This window comes from Oncorhynchus keta, chromosome 2 (assembly GCF_023373465.1).
Source record: "Oncorhynchus keta strain PuntledgeMale-10-30-2019 chromosome 2, Oket_V2, whole genome shotgun sequence".
NCBI classification, from domain to species: Eukaryota; Metazoa; Chordata; class Actinopteri; order Salmoniformes; family Salmonidae; genus Oncorhynchus; species Oncorhynchus keta.
The window spans coordinates 68,822,423-68,841,118 of NC_068422.1; the positions used below are offsets into that span (position 1 = coordinate 68,822,423).

Consider the following 18,696-nt stretch of genomic DNA (forward strand, 5'->3'; position numbering starts at 1 on the left):
AAAATACTACCTTTCTCTAAACTTATCTGGAACAGCATTCATTGAATCACCTCCAATATAGCCTTGGCAAAAGAACAATTCTGCTGAACTAAATTATTTAGCTTAAAATGAAGAGATGGCGCCAGAAGAAATGGCAGACGTTTTACAGGTGCCTAATCAATTGTGCTATTATGTGGGGGTTTTTGCATTATATGTAACTTATTTTGTACATGATTTTTCTGCCACCGTGTCTTACGGAAAAAAATAGTTTCTGGATATCAGAACAGCGATCACTCACCTCGGATTAGACAAAGATTTTTTCTTCAATAAGCAGGACGCACAGGATGTACTTCAGACACCCAACAAGGCCAATATCCCCGTCATTGGCAGGAGAAAGAGACCCAGGCATAGGGGACACAGGACGGGGTGCCTTGTAAGGATCCGCTGACGGTGAGTGGGAAGTCTGCCTTTACCATCAATATTACTTCCCAACTACAATCATTGGACAATAAATTAGACGAGGTACGATCACGAATATCCTACCAACGGGACATCAAAAACTGTAATATCTTATGTTTCACCAAATCGTGGCTGAATGACGACATGGATAACATTCAGCTGGTGGGGTATACGCTGCATCGGCTAGATAGAACAGCAAACTCCCGGTAAGACTACGGCCTGCTTTCTGTGAATATTTGTAAACAACAGCTAGTTCACGAAATCTAAGGAAGTCTCTAGATTTTGCTCACCTGAAGTATAGTATCTCATGATAAGATGTAGACTAATGCAGGCACTTGTCATCTCCCGTCTGGATTACTGCAACTCGCTGTTGGCTGGGCTCCCTGCCTGTGCCATTAAACCCCTACAACTCATCCAGAATGCCGCAGCCCGTCTGGTGTTCAACCTTCCCAAGTTCTCTCACGTCACCCCGCTCCTCCGCTCTCTCCACTGGCTTCCAGTTGAAGCTCGCATCCGCTACAAGACCATGGTGCTTGCCTACGGAGCTGTGAGGGGAACGGCACCTCAGTACCTCCAGGCTCTGATCAGGCCCTACACCCAAACAAGGGCACTGCGTTCATCCACCTCTGGCCTGCTCGCCTCCCTACCACTGAGGAAGTACAGTTCCCGCTCAGCCCAGTCAAAACTGTTCGCTGCTCTGGCTCCCCAATGGTGGAACACACTCCCTCACGACGCCAGGACAGCGGAGTCAATCACCACCTTCCGGAGACACCTGAAACCCCACCTCTTTAAGGAATACCTAGGATAGGATAAAGTAATCCTTCTCACCCCCCTAAAAGATTTAGATGCACTATTGTAAAGTGGCTGTTCCACTGGATGTCATAAGGTGAATGCACCAATTTGTAAGTCGCTCTGGATAAGAGCGTCTGCTAAATGACTTAAATGTAAATGTAAATGTAGACCATACTTTTGCCAAGAGAGTTTTCATCTATTTTTTTGTGGCTGTTTATATACGACCACAGACGGATGCTGGCACTAAGACCGCGCTCAGTCAGTTGTATAAGCAAACAGGAAACCACTCACCCAGAGGCAACACTCCTAGTGGCTAGGGAATTTAATACAGGAAAACTGAAATCAGTCTTACCTAATTTCTATCAGCATGTTAAATGTGCAACCAGAGGGGGAAAAAACTCTAGACCAACTTTACACCACACAGAGACGCATACAAAGCTCTCCCTTGCCCCATAAAGAAGTGGTCAGATGACGAAGGTGCTAAGCTACAGGACTGTTTTGCTAGCACAGACTGGAATATGTTCTGGGATTTCTCCGATGGCATTGAGGAGTACACATTAGTCACTGGCTTCATCAATAAGTGCATTGAATGTGTAGAATGTGGCAAAGCGCCAATACAGGACTAAGATTGAATCATACTACACTGGCTCTGACGCTCGTCGAATGTAGCAGGGCCTGCAAACTATTACAGACTACAAAGGGAAGCACAGCCGTGAGCTGCCCAGTGTCACGAGCCTACCAGATGAGCTAAATCACGTCTATGCTCGTTTCGAGGCAAGCAACACTGAGGCTCCGGGCATGTGCTGACCAACTGGCAGGTGTCTTCACTGACTTTTTCAACATGTCCCTGATTGAGTCTGTAATACCAACATGTTTCAAGCAGACCACCATAGTCCCTGTGCCCAAGAACACTTAAGGTAACTTGCCTAAATGACTACAGACCTGTAGCACTCACGACCGTAGCCATGAAGTGCTTTGAAAGGCTGGTCATGGCTCACATTAACACAATTATCCCAGAAACCCTAGACCCACTCTAATTTGCATATCGCTCAAACAGATCCACAGATGATGCAATCTCTATTGCACTCAACACTGCCTTTTCCCACCTGGACAAAAGGATCACCTACGTGAGAATGCTATTCATTGACTACAGATCAGCGTTCAACACCATAGTGCCCTTAAAGCTCATCACTAAGCTAAGGATCCTGGGACTAAACATCTCCCTCTGCAACTGGATCCTGGACTTCCTGACATGCTGCCCCCAGGTGGAAAGGGTAGATAACAACACATCTGCCACACGGGGGCACCTCATGGGTGCGTGCTCAGCCCCCTCCTGTACTCCCTGTTCACCCACGACTGCATGGCCAGGCACGACTCCAACACCACCATTTAATTTTGCAGATGACACAACAGTGGTATCAGTGATCACTGACACCGACGAGACAGCCTATAGGGAGGAGGTCAGAGACCTGGCCGAGTGGTGCCAAAATAACAACCTATTGATAGTGGACTACAGGACAAAGAGGACTGAGCACGCCCCCATTCTCATCGACAGGGCTGTAGTGGAGCTTCAAGTTCCTTGGTGTCCACATCACCAGCAAACTATCATGGTCCAAACAACAGCTCAATAGCTTTTACCTCCAAGCCATAAGACCTGGACTATGCATTGTGTCCAGCTGTTGTTGGTTAAGGGCTTGTAAGTAAGCATTTCACTGTAAGGTACACCTGTTGTATTCGGTGCACGTGACAAATAAACTTTGATTTGATTTTAGTTAAATGTTGTTCTTCTCAGGATAACACCCTCGCCTACAAACATTGCGACCTGAGTTGCCATCAATTATTTATTTGTGGTGGTGTTGGCTTGTACCATTGCTCTGGTAATAATAGCCTCATTCTCCCATGGTTATTTCTAATTAATCAGCAGACATTCTAAAGCCTTAATTAGATTTTGTGCCAAATCCTCTTAGGTGATTAATATACTGTAGGTGTGGTCTTAGTATGGCTGGGAGAGGTGAGATTGAAGGACAATTTAGCACTGCAGCCAAGGCAAAGACCGCTCCAACCACACACAGTCCTCCATGCGGCACCATCATGGTCCAACTGAAGAGTTCAATCAGGATTGTGGTCAATGTGTACAGCAAGCCTATCTCATCATGGGTTAAATTATACAAATGGATAAATACACAGTTGGTTCTATTTTGGTTGTTCTGACTGCTGTTGCTGCATCCTTCATAGTGCTCTGCTCAGTAATAAGTAATAATGTTATTTTCTGGTTTGGCAATTTATTTTGTACTTTTTTCTAAATGCATCTATTACCTCCCTCCCCAACCCCCATGAAGGGGGAGCCTCACGGCCAAAACAACCCTTCCTAACATAAATTGTTAATGGCAAATATTTTATCACCTTATTCCAACAGTCTTATCAGCAGAGTCAACATGCACTCGTAGCAAAATCAAGAGCAAATCCACAAAGGTTCCAAATTTGGAGGCTTGTGACGCCGCAGGCTATTTATAAGCATATCACTAATAACTCTCCTGGGATTTATAGATGGATGGTAGGAGAGGGGTCTCTGTTTCTCAATGCTCTACAGAGCTGACGTTTGACGGTGAATTTCATGGGCTGCTGGGTAAATAGTTTGGAGTCTTTCATAGTTCTCCTATGTCAACATGGCTGGTACTGATAGAGCCTCAACCACTAACCATCGTTCATCAATCATTCACTTGGGAAGAGATGCATTTTTCTCCTTCATATGATCCTGGGTAAATAGTAGGGTCGCTACTATACCAGTATTGCGATAGTTTTTCAATTACAAAAATGAAACCATGAAGCAGACTCTTTGGTCCTTTAAAAACCTGCTGTGTGTAAAATATTGTGTGCTATAGCTTCGAAAATAAATAATTGTGACTCTGGATGACAACATAATGGATATTTGTTTCCAACATTAGGGCTGTTTTCCTAAAGAAGTTAAATCCACTTTGTTTCGTTTCCTTGCCACGATACTAACGAGTATCGCGATAATGGTATCATCCCGGCCCTAGTAAATAGCATTGACCTTTTTTGTCTTTTAACCAAATCAAAATCAAATCAATTTGTATTTGTCACATAGAGTTTACAGCAGGTATAGAAGGCCAGCATCCCGGAGTCACCTCTTCACTGTTGACGTTGGGACTGGTGGTTTGCGGGTACTATTTAGTGAAACTGCCAATTTCTCCCATGAAGTAGCCTTCATTTCTCAGAACAAGAATAGACTGATGAGTTTCAGAAGAAAGTTCTTTGTTTCTGGCCATTTTGAGCCTGTAATCGATCCCACCAATGCTGATGCTCCAGATACTCAACTATTCTAAAAAAAAAAAAATCAGTTTTATTGCTTCTTTAATCAGAACAACAGTTTTCAGCTGTGCTAACAGAATTGCAAAAGGGTTTTCTAATGATCAATTAGCCTTTTGAAATGATGAACTTAGATTATCTAACACAACGTGCCATTGGAACACAGGAGTGATGGTTGCTGATAATGGGCCTTTGTAGATATTCCATAAAAAAATCAGCCGTTTCCAGCTACAATAATCATTTACAACATTAACAATGTCTACACTGTAATTCTGATCAATTTGATATTATTTTAATGGACAAGAAAAAGTTTTTCTTTCAAAAACAAGGACATTTCTAAGTGACCCAAAACTTTTGTGTGTGTGTGTGTGTGTGTGTGTGTGTGTGTGTGTGTGTGTGTGTGTGTGTGTGTGTGTGTGTGTGTGTGTGTGTGTGTGTGTGTGTGTGTGTGTGTGTGTGTGTGTGTGTGTGTGTGTGTGTGTGTGTGTGTGTATTTACTTTTTATTGATGTTCCATGTTACAAATGTATTGCTCACCATGTGTCTTCTGCAGAGGGACAAGCGAGCCATGAGAAAACTAGTTTTGATCAGTCATGGAAATAAAAGTGCTGAAAACAAATTGGGTCCCTATTTAAAAAGAAGATGGAGAACAAGCCGTGAGGGAAAAATACTGGAACTTTGGTGCAACTAGCACAAAAATAATATTGTGATATTGTCAAAACGAAACTATATTGTCCAAAATGATATCCTGATATGTAACTGTATGGATTATTTATTTATTTTCGTCACTAGTCAGTGCAATTAATCTCTAAAGTGCAGATAGTCTCTGAGGCAAATGAACTCTAATTTCAGTGTTATATGGCTGGTTGTTTTTCTGATTTTCCTGTTTGGCAGGCTGAGAAGCTAAAAGCTCTGAGTGTAGCCCTGGCTTGGTGATGTCATGCAGTGAGTGTACTTGTGCGTGCTGAGTGACCACAGGCCTCCTTGTTGCCTAAGCATGGTATTCCCGCTGGCTGGAGAGATGCCTATATGGGCACACTAAGCTCATTGTGAAGCAGCGTCCTTGTGATAATGGGGGAGTGGGGGAATGGCAGTCCTGTGATTTGTGTCCTATGATTGAGACAGGCAGTAACAAGATAGATTTTAGCAGATGGACCCTATTGTGACTGACAGACCACACCTGATGGTATGCAAGGCCTGGTTCAGTGAACCATCCCGTGTGTCTTTGTGGGTGTGTGCAGAGGGTTGGCTTGTGTAAATAGCTTGAATTCCACAGATTTCTGAAGTTTTTCTTTCATATTGTCTGTTCTTCCTCTCTGAAGCCACTGGTAAACACAGCACAGACAGACCAGGATTACCATTAGCAAAAAGTGAAGCAGGACATTTGAACGGCAGCGTGTTAATTTACTGGACATTTGAGAAATGTACCTGGTCCATATGCATTAGTTGCGTAACCTCATTATGGCGTCCACCCACGGTGCTCAGAGTAACCTGATTATGGCATCCACCCATGGTGCTCAGAGTCACCTGATTATCGCATCAACCCACGGTGCTCAGAGTAACCTGATTATGGCATCCACCCATGGTGCTCAGAGTCACCTGATTATGGCATCCACCCATGGTGCTCAGAGTCACCTGATTATGGCATCCACCCATGGTGCTCAGAGTCACCTGATTATGGCATCCACCCATGGTGCTCAGTCACCTGATTATGGCATCCACCCATGGTGCTCAGAGTCACCTGATTATGGCATCCATCCATGGTGCTCAGAGTCACCTGATTATCGCATCAACCCACGGTGCTCAGAGTAACCTGATTATGGCATCCACCCATGGTGCTCAGAGTCACCTGATTATGGCATCCACCCATGGTGCGCAGAATGACAGAAATCACGTTTACATTATGGTAATTAATCTTAACAAAACTAGAGAATGACGATAATCGGCCGAGCCGATATATTGGCCCTTTCTATTCTATCGGCTATAGGTCCTTCTCTATCGTCTTTGCCAGCCACCACTCACCGCCTGAGCCACGAGCACTGCACAATTTAGAGGAATGTCTAGCTGGGGAAATCATCATCATCAACAACAAGCTAGCATATTCTCAAAGAGAAATTGCAGTATTGAGAAATAGATTAATTGACAGTGACAAATCAAATTCCTGTTGCAAATATTAGTTTAGTTAGCAATTCGCTAATAATTACGCTTTTGTCGACGTGTCCGGACATGCATGCAATAAACAAGCTAGCTAAGCAGATAGCTATGTGATCTGTTAGCAAAGATGACGATAACTAACCCTTTTATCTGTGGTGTTGGTTCGCTAGCTATTATTAGCTACTAATATCAGATAAAATTAGCAGTTAATAGCCAACATAGCTAGCTATCTGGTTATCATATTGAACATGCACCAAGTTCGGGAACGAGCCAACTGACTTGCAGTGTAAGGTTAGCTATTTACTGGTGTGCCGATCTGACCATCCACAATCGTTCCCGTAAATTGACAATTTGATAGACGGGTTAGAGGACTGTCGTAATAGGGAAAGAAGGAAGTGTTTTAAAATGGCTAAATAGAGGTTGGCAATAGGTTTAGCTAGCTAAGAATCTTACTGGATGTTTATTGACCAAGAAATCTGTAGATCAGTGCGTGTATGTAGGTTCTCACTTCTCAAACTATGGGCAGATTTCAGCCTTTCAGACAGAATGTGCATCATCGTTTAATCATTTTTTCCTTCCCTCGCACTCCCTGTTAGATATATTATGTACTTATATGGCTTTGTAGCAAATGTAATCACCATTAGCTAGTGCTCATAGTAGCAGAAAACGTCAACAAGTGATATGAGCGATGGAGAGAGATGTGAGGAGAAAGTGAAGTTACAGCCTTACTCTATCCAATCATAGCAGTAGGATCAAGTTACAATCCGCCCATTCCTTGACAGCCCATTGAGTTATTTCAAATTTTGTCATAGCAGCTGAGTTGTTTAGAGTTGCTTCCTGACGGCAACAAAAAAAATACAAATAAATTCTAGATCACAGAAAATGACTAAAAATACTTGTTTCATAAGAATCCATGATCACAAATCATGACGTTATGTTGGACCCATTTGCATTGAATAGATTGTCTCTTATATTCTCAAACTAACAGCAGTGCCTATATGATGTCCTTCCATACAGGTGTGACATGCTGGAGTGATGCTGCTGTGCAAATATTGTTGATTAGTAGGCCAATATAAGTCCCAAATAGAAGGGAAACAGACTCCACTGATCAACCAAAACAAGGTCAATAACTCAATGCATGCACACATTCTTTTTGAATATTCATTCACATGTATTGTGAGTATTTTATTTATTTATTTCACCTTTATTTAACCAGGTAGGCAAGTTGAGAACAAGTTCTCATTTACAATTGCGACCTGGCCAAGATAAAGCAAAGCAGTTCGACACATACAACGACACAGAGTTACACATGGAGTAAAACAAACATAGTCAATAATACAGTAGAAAAATAAGTCTATAGACAATGTGAGCAAATAAGGTGAGATAAGGGAGGTAAAGGGGGAAAAAAGGCCATGGTGGCAAAGTGAATATAGCAAGTAAAACACTGGAATGGTAGATCTGCAGTGGAAGAATGTGCAAAGTAGAGATATAAATAATGGGGTGCAAAGGAACAAAATAAATAAATACAGTAGAGGAAGAGGTAGTAGTTTGGGCTAAATTATAGATGGGCTATGTACAGGTGCAGTAATCTGTGAGCTGTTCTGACAGTTGGTGCTTAAAGCTAGTGAGGGAGATAAGTGTTTCCAGTTTCAGAGATTTTTGTAGTTCGTTCCAGTCATTGGCAGCAGAGAACTGGAAGGAGAGGCGGCCAAAGGAAGAATTGGTTTTGGGGGTGACCAGAGAGATATACCTGCTGGAGCGCGTGCTACAGGTGGGTGCTGCTATGGTGACCAGCGAGCTGAGATAAGGGGGGACTTTACCTAGCAGGGTCTTGTAGATGACCTGGAGCCAGTGGGTTTGGCGACGAGTATGAAGCAAGGGCCAGCCAATGAGAGTGCACAGGTCGCAGTGGTGGGTAGTATATGGGGCGTTGGTGACAAAACGGATGGCACTGTGATAGACTGCATCCAATTTATTGAGTAGGGTATTGGAGGCTATTTTGTAAATGACATCGCCGAAGTTGAGGATTGGTAGGATGGTCAGTTTTACAAGGGTATGTTTGGCAGCATGAGTGAAGGATGCTTTGTTGCAAAATAGGAAGCCAATTCTAGATTTAACTTTGGATTGGAGATGTTTGATGTTAGTCTGGAAGGAGAGTTTACAGTCTAACCAGACACCTAGGTATTTGACTGCCAGAGGCCCGGACAACAGACCCTCCGATATGACACACTGAACTCTATCAGAGAAGTAGTTGGTGAACCAGGCGAGGCAATCATTTGAGAAACCACGGCTGTCGAGTCTGTCGATGAGGATGTGGTGATTGACAGAGTCGAAAGCCTTGGCCAGGTCAATGAATACGGCTGCACAGTATTGTTTCTTATCGATGGCGGTTAAGATATCGTTTAGGACCTTGAGTGTGGCTGAGGTGCACCCATGACCAGCTCGGAAACCAGATTGCATAGCGGAGAAGTTATGGTGGGATTCAAAATGGTTGGTAATATGTTTGTTGATTTGGCTTGCGAAGACCTTAGAAAGGCAGGGTAGGATAGATATAGGTCTGTAGCAGTTTGGGTCTAGTGTCCCCCCCTTTGAAGAGGGGGGTGACCGCAGTTTCTTTCCAATCTTTGTGAATCTCAGACGACACGAGAGGTTGAACAGGCTAGTAATAGGGGTGGCAAAACATTTGGCAAATCATTTTAGAAAGAAAGGGACCAGACTGTCTAGCACGGCTGATTTGTAGGGGTCCAGATTTTGCAGCTCTTTCAGAAGATCAGCTGACTGGATTTGGGAGAAGGAGAAATGGGGAAGGCTTGGGCGAGTTGCTGTGGGGTGTACAGTGCTGTCGACCGGGGTAGGGGTAGCCAGGTGGACAGCATGGCCAGCCGTAGAAAAATGCTTATTGAAATTCTCAATTATAGTGGATTTATCGGTGGTGACAGTGTTTCCTATCTTCAGTGCAGTGGGCAGCTGGGAGGAGGTGTTCTTATTCTCCATGGACTTTACAGTGACCCAGACCTTTTTTGAGTTTGTGTTGCAAGAAGCAAATTTCTGCTTGAAAAAGCTAGCCTTGGCTTTTCTAACTGCCTGTGTATATTGGTTTCTAGCTTCCCTGAAAAGTTGCATATCATGGGGGCTGTTCGATGCTAATGCAGAACGCCATAGGATGTTTTTGTGTTGGTTAAGGGCAGTCAGGTCTGAAGAAAACCAAGGGCTATATCTGTTCCTGGTTCTAAATTTCTTGAATGGGGCATGCTTATTTAAGCATCCTCTAGCATCCTCTACTGACGAGATGAGATCAATATCCTTCCAGGATACCCCGGCCAGGTTGATTAGAAAGGCCTGCTCGCCGAAGTGTTTCAGGGAGCGTTTGACAGTGATGAGTGGAGGTCGTTTGACCGCTGACTCATTACGGATGCAGGCAATGAGGCAGTGTAGGCCTATGCCATCTTAATTTACCCAGTTTATTAAGAGATTTACCATTCAAATAAAATGATGTAGTTTTTAAAAATTTTAATTAAGGCATATGTGTTAGATCTTTTTAAATTTATAAATTAATGCATACATGGCTGTCTCTTGTAAATATATTGATATTGAATATCGGCCTAAAATATCGGCCATAGGCCTCTAAAATTGGTATGGGCATTAGCCCTAAAAATCCATATTGGTCGTTCTCTAAACAGAACATGCAACTCAAAGATGCAACGGCATGCGTCCTTACCGAATTCAGTTTGAAGATGTTAGAATAACTGTCCATGTTTACTGTTCCTCTGCCAACAAGACGAGTAATGAACAGCAAAATCACTAGCCTATGTCAATCTACTATCCTCCATAGTAGAAAGTTGACCTACTCTGTTGGTCAGCTCGTTGTTCTGTGTGAAAAAGACATTCGAAACAGACTCTGGGACAGTTGTGGGACAGTAGATTCCATATTCATACAACCAGTACATTGAGGCTGATGCAACAGATCAGAACTTTTGGCTTAAAATTATGATTCACAATTGAATTCCACAGTCGGCTCACTGTGACTGGCTAGTTTGTCCTGATGATGGTGGGTGTTGTTGCGTTGCAAGCCACTCGGAGGTAGGCCTAATCTGATTCCAAGAGGTGGTCTCTAGTCAAAATGAGATTAGCTGGACAGAAACAGGCTGCAGGTCATGATCTCTGAGCCTTGTGTGACACCAACGGCTGCCCTTAATCCAGGACCTGGCTGCCTTTCACTTTTACAACAAACACAGATGGAGAAGGAATAAAGAGTGAGAAGACCAAAGATGCATAGACGACACAGATCACATTCTGAGATGTGATATGGGACCTGATAAAGATAATGCACAGTCTATAAAACCAAACCTCTCAACCTACCTTGTGATGCGTTTCACTCAATGGTTAACAAACCTCGGCTAGTTAGTTTCTTCCCCTGTCATACTGAATGGAATCAATGACAAACTAGGAAGCACATGGAAGGGAAACTATAAACATCCACTCTGTTAACCCCTCTGTCCATGCACTGCTCACTGCATTGGTCTAAAATGGTCTTCTTTCATCTGTGTTAAGATATTGTTTGAGTCAGACGTTATGGCGCTGTACTAATTAATGATCAACCACACAGATACACACAGATATACACACAGATATACACACACACACACACACACACACGCACGCACGCACGCGCACCCCAAACAATTTGATCAATGGCTCTTGGACTGGTTGTGTGGAAAGAAGCCGGTTGTAAAAGTTAATCTGCTCTAAACTAACTTCTACACTCCTTGTGACTCCTCCTAAACATTGTACTGCAACTGGGCTACAACTCAAATATTGCCACTCATTAAGTCATTTATTTGAGCTATTTTCCCCAACAACGTTGTTCCAAGTGGAACATTGATTTGAATAACAGAGAACATTGAGAATCCTAATTTTGTTATTTTTGATCAAATTCACCTTAGCTATTCCTACGAAACATCCGGCCAACCTCGGAGGAAGTTGACTGGAGGCTGAGGGTATGAGCCCCTGTGTTGTTAGTCACACATTGTGGTTGTTTTTTCTTTCAGGTGGTTGATTCATCTCTGTCTCTGTGTGAAGAGTAGATCTGCTCTGGGATTCAATTCCATGGAGAGCATTGTCATAAAACATTCATCAGTGGATGGCTTAGGTGACAGGACATGGCACTTGCCATGCATTAGGAAGTAGCTGAGAAGACCAGACCTGCTCAATTGGATTAATGAAGCCATTATGTTTTTTTCTCAGGTAGTTAGAAATTGTGACTGGTCTGGGGCTGAGGATGGTTTCATTTGCATTTGGTTTCTAGTGTTCAGGTACTCTAGATGGAGATATGAATGTTCCTTTGGTTATGCACAGATAGAGACCTCAGTTCAGCTGTGTGGTGGGTCAGTGCATTGGGAACCTGTTTTATTTTATTTTTGCAATGTCCTTGTTGGAGGTGTGCTGGTGACCACGTCTATAATGATGTCACTAGTCCATGTGGTCCTTACACCTGTATTTGGGCATTGGGCACAGCAGCAAGAGATGAGGGTTGATGACGGTATGGTGACACTGGTAATGCGTAAGCCAACTGTGCTCTGATTGGGCTTGCCCCCTAGAAGTCAACACATGGAGGACGTGAACATTTACATTAATCCCTGACACCAGAGCTGGTGACCCCTCATTTTGTTCTCCACCACCCCTCCAGTTTTCCTGGAGAGAGTGAGAGGGGACAGATTTGCTGTTGGGTGATACCGTGGAAGCATTTTATCACTCCATCCCTTAGTTGTCAGGCGCATTTGAATCATGCCTCTGTTAGGTTGGCCAAAGTGAGACTGAAGGACATTGCAACGGTTGTGATTGTCATAGTTGTCTTTGGGAAAACCTTTTTTTGTTGTGGCTTGAGTGGACTCTTGCTGATATATAGGTTACTGTTGGGTGCGAGGATCACAGTGGACAGGTTAGGCTAGGTCTACCTATCAAAAGTTTTGTTTCGCTTTACTGATTTTGGTTGACATTTATGTGGTGAATACTTTTAGCACCTCTTTGTCGCAACAATTTCACCATGTTCCAGCCACACGTCGGATGGCAACATCTTCCTTCCGGTTGAACAAATCTGAGACGACACTTTTAACGTCATCATTCAACATTCACTCAAGATCGTATTTCTCAGTATCAATGTTTTACAAAGTAGGTGGGCCGTATGTGACTTGTGCTTCAATGGTTTGTATTGGTTTGCCTTTAGGAGTGTATTTTGTGAAGATGTTGACTTCTCCCTCTGGGCTCATACCAGAGTAGCACCTGATTTGAATAGAAAATTGATGGCTGCCCAGACAGCTTTAGATGTCAAGGGAGGCCGTGGGTAGTGTTTAAAGATTTAACAGATTTTTTAAACACATGGGTTACCGTTGCTTACTGAGATGATCCTGCAGTATTTCCAGTAACTCTGGCAGTTGTAGAATTATCCGCCTGTAAATGGTAGGCTAACTTCTTTATTTGGGCGCTTTGTATGTGTCTGTTTTTCTCCTCATTTTCTCATGAGAAGAGACAACTCTCTTATGGAAAGTGCCCCCATGTTCCCTGTTGCTATGGTGTCAGTGGCAGCCCTCATGTAGGCTTGGTTGTAAACATATCAGGACTGTTGTAAATAGCTCACTGCAGGTGCCAGCCCTCTGAATGTGTTTCTCCCTGCCTGGGTTGCCCATCAGATGTGTTGCTGTTAAGGTAAGTCTATTCTTTATCCTTCCTAGTGTCTCTTCATTTAGTGTTGTCCCACCATAATGTAGCCTCGCCACCCTGCACCTTTATCCTACTTTGGCTGTTTGTGTTTTTCTCAATGGCCTACATTTCTATTTGACAAGCTTCCAATGACAATGCAACCAACCTGTTGAACAAGCTGATTCAAGAAAAAGGTCGGTGAACACCGTAACAAGACAAGTGGTGGGAGGGGGACAGAAGGGGTGTTAACAGTCATTCAGCCAAAAACACAGTGCCACGCCCCAGGTGCTAGGGCTAGTGAGAGCAAGCAGCAGGAATGTGAGGGAAATGAATGGGAGTGTAAGTCCTGCCTTTCCCATGGTGAGTGGTCTCTCTTTACACTTTTTCTTCGACATAGAGTTGTGCAGTCAAAACTGAACACAAGCGTGGCACATGCTATGGGAACGATGTTTAACTGTGTGGACGTTTTGAGATCAACTTTGCCTGGATTTGCCTCTAAAGAAGGTGAATCTTTGAACAGTAGGCTGCATGTGGCCGATTATAGGCTTGGCAGAGTTAGTCTAAATAAAGTGTACCCATATCTTAATTATAATTTAAACCCTATCATCAATGCATGTATAGTAACAGCATTCTTTCTTTGAGAAATGGGATGGTAGCATCTTCCCTTCATTCATTTTAGTTTCGAAGCAGATCAAATAAAATAATTGGCATCTTAAATCCAGTTTTGGAACTGAACTGGTTCACTTTCTGAACTCTGTCAGAATAGGAAAGGAAATGAAGTTATCCTCATTTTCAGTCTGACTTGATCAAGTTCACAGAACAGCAAAACAGGGTGTAAGAATATAGAGCGTGTTAGAATGGAGGCAACACATGGTGTCAAGTCAATGTGTTTATTTAGCCAGTAAATGATATTGACCCTTGTTTTTCTTTTCCCCATGCAAAAGGAAAATCGTGTTTAGCGATGTGAAAAGAAAGCACTGTGCTCTGTTTGCGAGGGAGGAAACTATGCAGCAGAATAGGAATTTTCACTCTTTATAAAGTCCTGGGACTGTGGAAACACTAAAACAGGCCAGCCACTGATTCGAGAGCAGAGTACATATTTTCTGTCTGTGCGGTCTGCATTCTGTTTACTGGAAGGGCCCCGTGCAGAGTGCACATGTTCCCGACTGGTAGAGGGACTGGTAAACGGAGCGGCAGACTCCGAGAATTGGGGAGAAAGTGTGTGTTTCTTCATGCCTTTCTTTTCTGAAGAGGTTACCTAACGTAGAAGCATTAAACCACACCAGATCTGCTTGTGCTGCTCCAACGTGACGCTTGAGCGAGGAGGCGGCAGAGATTGTCATTTTCAGGCCCCTCTGTGTGGGAAACTGTGTTTTCATCCAGAATGAGCAGTGCTGTGGGACTCCCGAGGCCTGTAGGCTGGTTTTCACTGCTTGCTTCCCAGGTTCGTCTGTAGTAGACAGCCAGCGGTAACAATGGGAGGGTTAAGTATCTGACACACACACCAAACCCCGGGACTCAGCTGCAAGTAATTAAAGCTGGCAGTTGGCAGAGAGTCAGGCGACTGTAATGGCCGCTGTTAGTTCATACCATAATATTTGGAAGATGAATAGGCTCTGGTAGTAAACGTGTTGTCATGTTGTTGACCTAAGGCTTTCTAGCTCCCCTCCCTCTGTCCCGTTCGCCCTGAGGGGGGAGTCCGAGGGAGAAAGGCCCTCTGTCAATCCTGCTCTCTCTACTGTAATCAGTTCTGAAACGCTACTTATTGACATGCCAGGGCTTTTGCTGTGACCTGCGTAGTCTTGTTTTTTCCATAGTTTTATCCCTGAGGTGTTACCATCTCAGGTTTGGAAGTAAAATATGGTTTCCTTCTCAGAGAACCTTCCACAGGCCATTCATTTGATTCTACTTTGATATGATTGCATGGATTCATTCAGATCTGGTGTTGCAATCTCAATCATAAAGTGAAAAGTAGCTTATTGAGCTTTTTGTCTTGTAAAATATAAAAAGGATCAGCAGGGGCTTTACTAGGACACAAAAAGCAATCGATTCAAATGATAATTGGGATAGGGAATTTGATGCTCAGTAGGACTTGTTTGTTTAGGCTGACGATGGCCCTATAGTCCCACTACGAGATATGAAGGTCTGAGGAGCGGGGTGGTGAAATAAAATGTAACTTTTCAATTCACATTACATCCTTGCTTTACCTTTCGTTGTGGCTGGCAACACCACATTCTTTGTCCGCAGCTCAAATTTAACATAAATATCACAGTAGCCACTAGCCAGTAGTCACAAACTATTCAACATTGACATACTTTTCTTCTAAAACATATTACATTGTTGAATAATGCAACCAAACCATATTACACTCTTGAATAATACAACGATTCACAAACATGTATGTGCAGAAAATTCAAGGGTTTATTTCTCGTCTATAGGCTACACTCGTTACATTTTAGCTTCAAGACAAAAGCACAGAGTTGCTATAACGGCATGTTTTCATCACGTACATTTAGCCTATCAAAGCTGTTTTATATGGAAGCCCATAACGGCCACAAAAAAAAATAATGCTTCATGATTTGTCAAAGTACACAATTAGTCTGATCTGCAGTCTGAGCAACTGGGGTCTACTGATAACAACTACAGCTGCAGGTCGCCTAGAGAAGCCTATGCGATCAGATCCCATCTGCGCCTGGCCCGGGGAAACGTAACATGTTTTTATAGCCTACGCTATGTATTTCTAGGAGGGATGTAACGATTCACTCGATTTTCAGATGTTTATCGTCGGTCCGCAAACCTCAAAACGATCCAAAAGTAGCATGCATCCGTCAGAAAATCGATTCTAACGTTGCGAATCGCCGGTTCAAATGTGTTTTTATGACAACTGATGTGTCCTCTAATTCACTGTCGAACTAGCCATATAACTGTGTTGACAGTCATTGATCTACAAGTCATTTTGCATGCCAAACAAGCCCAGGGATTATCAGTAGCCTAGTCAAACTGCACACTGTGCCCAGCTTTGCGTTCTGACCAACGCGAGTCAGGCTCCCTGTCCCTGCAGGATCATGTACATCTGTGCGGCACCTTCCGCATTCAAATGCTAAAAGGCCTTGCACGATATTAGGCTTTATTAGTTGAGTGACAACACATGTAATTTGCTCGATTGTTATCAATGTGCTTACAATAGATGTTTCAATTGTTCAGGTTCACCATCAGCAGTAGTTTTGCTTTAATTGATCATTGCATGCTGAGTGTACAAAACATTAGGAACACCTGCTCTTTCCATGACATAGACTGACCAGGTGAAAGCTATGATCCCTTATTGATGTCACCTGTTAAATCCACTTCAATCAGTGTACAGAAGGGGAGGAGACAGGTTAAAGAAAGACTTAAACAGGGTATGGTAGCAGATGCCAGCCAGGCATACCGGTTTGAGTGGGTCAAGAACTGTGTGTCAAGAACTGAAGCGCTGCTGGGTTTTCACACTCAACAGATTCCTGTGTGTATCAATGTTCTACCAACCGAAGGACATCCAGCCAACTTGACACAACTTTGGGACGCATTGGAGTCAACATGGCCCAGAATCCCTGTGGAACGCTTTCGCCACTGTAGAGTCCATGCCCTGACAAATTGAGACTGTTCTGAGGGCAAAAGGGGTGGTACAACTCAATATTAGGAAGGTGTTCCTAATGTTTTGTACACTCAGTGTATATGGTAATTAGATATAAAGGGTAAAGTTGATCATTTCATAACAAGGAATCACTTTTGGGAGGTGCTCGGCATTACTAACACAGGAAGAGAATAGGAGCTCGCTGAACAGTTGTGCTATATATTCATTGGATATGTCATAGCTAATTTGTTAATGATAAATATTGATACATTACTTGCTCAAACTTAATCTGCAAAAATGACAAATTAATTAGTAGGTGATGGGGATTTCAAAGTGGGGAGACAAGAAACATAAAGCTACATTGCCCCCCTAATCTGGTGGTAGATGCCTAGTCTCCCTTATGGCTCAGATCAGGTGCCTACACAGTACACACCATAGACATCACTTAGAGACAGACTGGCAGATCCTGGCTCAGCGAGGCCCAACTCATGAGCTCCATCAGCAACAGGTTTTTAATTTAGAATGGAAAATGAATGTGTTTATGCAACAAATGTTACTGCATCTCAAACCATCAATTTGTTCTCTACTCAAACTGAATCGCACCAAATCATTTCTAATTAAAACGTATCGTTCATGTATTGTATCGGAGCCCATGTATCTAAGTACACATTAAATCGTTGTGAAAGGGAAAGATGCACATTCCCAATTTATAGCCTAAAATGGGCCCATTTATTTGTGTTCTAAGAAAATGTGAATGTGGTCAAATGTGGTTTATAGTCACACTTCGGGTAGCAAGGCTACGTAGTCCTTTTTAATCCAAAGTTGGAATGAATCCATCAACACAATAGTAATGACTGTATGTATGTATGTATGTATGTATGTATGTATGTATGAGCAACCCTGCATACAGTGAGCTCAGCCTTGTTTGTTTTTATCCAATCGCAGTTGTCTCTTAATCTGTGTGAAGGGTTGTAATGTTTTTTAGTTTTTATATATGACTAGATTTTTTACAGTGATTTATTATTATGTCATATGCTTCAAATAGTGTCCGGAGTTGGTTAGGTTAGCCTACTACCAGATCAGGAAAAGCTCTAGTTCCCAGGAAAACCATTGCCGCCCCACCCCACCACCACTCTGGGACCTGTGGTCTCTGAAATCACCACACAATGTTACAAATAAAACATTTGTATGATCAACATTTGACATGTTTTAGGTGGTGGGGATGGGCTTCCATAGTTTTACATGGCTCAGTGTAGCCGGCACCTACTGCGACAATTTCAGAATGTAGCAGGCTGTTACTGTATTTTCAGGTAAAAACTGCTCTGGTATTGCCATTTATACTGTAGGAGTGTTGGCTCAATGAGACAATTCTGTTCGCACAGCCCTGCTTCAAGGGGGGCTGTCGTGTCATGCGCTTCCTCCGAAGGTAACAGTTGAGACATAGAAAGTAAGCAAGTTTACATTTGAGTAATATGTGTAGCCAACGGTATGTTAGTCTAGTAAGTGTGAAGAGGCTCCATCTGCAGAACCATATAGTCCTATTGAATGGAGGGAGTTGGAAGGTGTGAATGTGCTGGTTGTCATCACATGTAGTGTAGCGCTTGAAGTCACCTCCCTCCACACCCGCCTTTCTCCAGTCCTCCTCAGCCCCTTTGGTTTTCAGTGTGGTGCTCATCAGCA

General features: G+C 43.1%; 1 protein-coding gene across 2 annotated transcripts in view; it reads left to right on the forward strand.

Annotated features, from left to right (window-relative positions):
* The window catches only part of LOC118359265 (nuclear factor of activated T-cells 5-like), a 66,254-nt gene that overhangs the window by 23,317 nt on the left and 24,241 nt on the right, over positions 1–18,696 (forward strand). The window contains exon 1 of one of the 2 annotated variants that reach the window (XM_052481539.1): positions 13,717–13,766. The exons of the other annotated variant lie outside the window; for it this stretch is intronic. The gene's annotated coding sequence lies outside the window, so the exon portion shown is untranslated. Of the gene's footprint in view, positions 1–13,716; positions 13,767–18,696 lie in introns of those variants that run through there. 2 annotated transcript variants of the gene reach the window in all.